At 38.6% G+C, this 4,276-nt stretch overlaps 1 long non-coding RNA gene across 1 annotated transcript in view; it reads right to left on the minus strand.

The window, feature by feature from the left end:
• LOC138962916 (uncharacterized) overlaps window positions 1–4,000 on the minus strand; it is an 11,832-nt gene extending 7,832 nt beyond the window's left edge. The window contains exon 1 of the long non-coding RNA XR_011454644.1: window positions 3,859–4,000. This is a non-coding gene — a long non-coding RNA (uncharacterized lncRNA). The remainder of the gene's footprint in view (window positions 1–3,858) is intronic.
• Window positions 4,001–4,276: the final 276 nt, after the last annotated feature.

Below are 4,276 nucleotides of genomic sequence, written 5' to 3' on the forward strand. Positions count from 1 at the left end.
AATTTTCAAGCACCATCTTCAAATTATTGAAGCAATGATCAACATTGTGTCGGCATGTGTGTAGTTAAAGCGTGTATCCAAAGAAAACGGGTGGTGGGGGGTTTTGAAGGGGTACAAGCAGTTGACTGGTTTGTGTCGTGTTTGGCATGTAGACGGCAGGTCAGGTGTCAAGATCAGGTCAGGGGTCGCGCGAAGGATTGTGGTCCAGTTCTCACCTCGCCGATTCGCCGGGGAAGACGATTTCATGTTGGTCGGTTTCTAAGCTCCAGAAAAGTAAATAAAGAAGATACCAAAGGGAGATTTCCTACAATTTGATCTGCACAGCGTGTTTCCAATGTCCACGCGAGGAAGAGCTGTCGAAAGCGCGGCAGTCAGTGTCGATCTTGCAGCCGTATCCCGGTAAGTTCAGAGACAGATCTAGTGTCTCCCACTCTGATAACGTGTCACCTACTGTTAATCCGTTTTGTTTTAATTTCTTTTTATTTCAGCAGACACGGATGTCAAACACAGTGCTAGGCAGTCACCTCTAGTGAAATGAGTTGATCTAAAGTGCCTGTAATGTTTGGATGTCTTTGCTCGTGGTTCGATTTATGTGAATTTCAAGACTTGCAGTAGAGTCTCAAGTTAAGTTTACTCTGCCCGAAAAAAACTGTCCACCATTTACTTGAACATGCAGATATAAGGAAACGGAATGAATCTGTTCTCAAAGTCAAAATGATCACGATTTTTTCCTCAGATTCAAGATTCAAAACATGCACTGTCATGGTTTTGTCTGTACAATTTAGTACTTTGCAACAACTTCCTTGAACGTGAAAGACAGTTTTTGAATGCTAGATCTGTATCGCGTTTCATTCCAGACTCGATCCTCTCTTTGATTGTAGATCTACTGTTTGTTGTTTACGCACTATCATATGATTCGCTATGTAACGTTTGGTAAGCTTACCTTGCAACAGCTTTCTTGTCTTTGTTGGCATTTCTGGCTGTGTTGACCGTCAGAATTATTTTAAGAACCAGGCTGCTGCAGTCGACATGTTTCGCATATTGTAGGGTTACCATGCTGCATAGGTAAAGTGGCTTGTATAACCTGACTATTCTGTTTCAAAACACTGTTTATATTTGTGTAGGTTGTAGTCATCATAACTAATCGCATTTTGCCATTTGTTTCAGAAAGGAGGTTAACCTACAACAAGATCGACGCTATGTCAGATATATGCCTCAGCCACATGAAGACTTCCGAATTTAGATCTACTCGGCATGGTGACAAGTCTTGATGAAAAGTATAGGACTGAGGACAGCAGTGGAAAAAGTGCCCACATGGCAGGTACCGAACCTATTACCCTAGTCATTTTATCTGTTTGCCTTCTTTTGAAAATTATACATGGAGTTGATATGATGCGTTAGTTTTAACTGTGTGTGTGTGTGTGTGTGTGTGTGTGTGTGTGTGTGTGTGTGTGTGTGTGTGTGTGTGTGTGTGTTTGTGTGTGTGTGTGTTACGGAGTGAGTGAGTTTGTGTTATGTTACTGTTTGTTGATTTCTTACGGGAGCCTTGAAGGCTTCGCCTCTTGTTCCAATAGGAATAAAACAACATTTTCCCTTTATACCGAATCAAATCATTACTCCACAAAATCTGTTTATAAAAGTTGTGTACATCAATATTATTTTGTTCCATCCTAAGCTTGTAATTTAAATGTGTCCACACTACCCTCTGCCAAAATGGGCTTCCAATCATTTTCAAATTCAATTCCTTACTCGGTTTAACATTCAAATCAAAACAACCATACCCTGAAACAACATGTCCCAGAAACCATTGGTATAAACGTCCAATTTTCTCCCTTCTTTTCATGCAATCGTCCAACCCATTGTAAATCAAAAGACTCTTGCATAGTGTGCACATTGAACATTTTCAACCCACCTTCACTTATTTCTTTCTCCATTACTTTTCTTTTAACTTTTTCGAACACTTTCTCTGCCAAATAAACTTTTAAAACAATCTATTCAACTCTGTCAAAACCCGATCTGGCAATCCAATCGTCTGCATCACAAATACCAGCTGTGAAATAAAATAACATTTTATTATTACAATTTTACCGTGAATGCTTAAATCTCTTCGACTCCATATCTTAATCAACTTCTTAATCTTCTGAACTCTTAATACCCAATTCTTTTCAACATTTATTGCTCAATCATTATTTACAAAATAAATACATAAAATCTTAATCTTCACTGTGCACTCAAAGGGCAACTTTTGCTGACCACAATGCTGTCCGATTTTTATTATTTTGGTTTTATTTACACTCAGGGTCAGTCCTGAGAACTGTGCCAACTGTATTATTATATCATTAACTTTAAAAACATCACCACTGTTCTGTAAAAATAATGTTGTATCATCTGCTAACTGTTTAATTTTCAAGGCACTCTCATCGTCCACCTTTGAGGGTAATTTAACGCCCGCTATGTCACTTTTCCTAATTTAATGGCAAGTATTTCCACCGCCAATATAAAGGCCAGGGGGGAAAATGGACAACTTTGTCTTATACCACACTTCAAAGGAAACGGCTCTGAAATCCACCCTCCGTGTTTAATACTACTGAAAGTATCTGTCATTAAAAAGCTTAGCCCATTTTTGAAAATCTTCATTCTTTCTTTCTTTATTTGGTTTTTAACGTCGTTTTCAACCACGAAGGTTATATCGCGACGGGGGAAAATCTTCACCAAAACCATATGATCGAAATGCTTCTATCATAAATTCCTTATAAATGGAGTCAAACGCTTTGCGATAGTCAAGGGCCAATATAAACCCAGACTTATTCGTTCGATTTAAATACTCTATTACGTCATCTATTGTACGAATCACGGTTCCAATATTCCTGCTTTTGATATAGCCAACTTGATCTTCATTTACTAACTTACAAATATGTATTTATTTATTTGGTGTTTTACGTCGTTTTCAACCACGAAGGTTATTTCGCGACCTGGGAAGGGGGAAGATGGGATAGAGCCACTTGTCAATTGTTTTTTGTTCACAAAAGCACTAATAAAAAATTTGCTCCAGGGGCTTGCAACGTAGTACAATACATTACCTTACTGGGAAAATGCAAGTTTCCAGTACAAAGGACTTAACATTTCTTACATACTGCTTGACTAAAATCTTTACAAAAATGGACTATATTCTATACAAGACACACTTAACAAGGGTAAAAGGAGAAACAGAATCCGTTTGTCGCCTCTTACGACATGCTGGGGAGCATCGGGAAATTTTTTTCTCGTCCAACCAATATGGGACTCCCGCTAACCCGCAGGGGGTACTTACAAATAACCGAACTCAATCTCTGGTTCAACACGTTTGCCAACATCTTATAATCTGTATTAAGTAGGGTAATTGGACGCCAATTATTAAGGTCTTCCCTGGGTACTTCTGTACTTTTTTGCAATAACTTAATTATTCCTTGTTTTTGCGTAAAAGACAACTTATTATTATGAAAGGCTTCATTAAACGAGCCTGTTATCATGCTCTGTAATCTACTCCAGAACATTTTGATAAACTCTGTAGTGAGTTTGTCACTTCCCAGTGATGAACCATTGGTTTTTTCCAGACTTAACTTTTCGTAGAATTCTGTAGCATCGAACAAAGAAAGAGCAATTCCGTTTTGTCCACTTAAGAAAAAAAGGAATAATGATGCAAACCGCCAACTTTCACGACAGGGTTGATTTGCATTTTTTTTCTCTCACGATTTTATGTACGAAGTACAATCACCAATATCAGTCTTGTTGCATCATGTTTAAAACAACACATTTGTATAAGAGGGAGTACGTACGGCATACACTCGGCAGGACATAAACGAATCAAGATGCACTCACCTGTAGTACTCTGAGACTATGCAGACATCGACTGTGAGCTAAACTCTGTTTGTACAACGCTTTAAATAGCGTGCAAGCTGTGTGACTTTTATAAGGATAAAAACCAATTTTAAGTCTTATATATATGTGTGTGTGTGTGTGTGTGTGTGTGTGTGTGTGTGTGTGTGTGTGTGTGTGTGTGTGTGTTTGTATGTGTGTGTGTGTGTGTGTGTGTGTGTGTGTGTGTGTGTGTGTGTGTGTGTGTGGCACCTCATAACTCTAAGCACCTTGGTAATAATGAATTCGCTTGCCTACTCAATCATCATTTACGATTTTAAGCGGTATTGAATGTGCTTTTTACATTGTCAAGTAATGACTGAATGTTTTAACGAGATCGGGGAGCGAGGTTTTTCTCCCGATGTATGTGTCTGTATGCATG

Source organism: Littorina saxatilis, linkage group LG3 (assembly GCF_037325665.1).
Source record: "Littorina saxatilis isolate snail1 linkage group LG3, US_GU_Lsax_2.0, whole genome shotgun sequence".
Classification (NCBI taxonomy): domain Eukaryota; kingdom Metazoa; phylum Mollusca; class Gastropoda; order Littorinimorpha; family Littorinidae; genus Littorina; species Littorina saxatilis.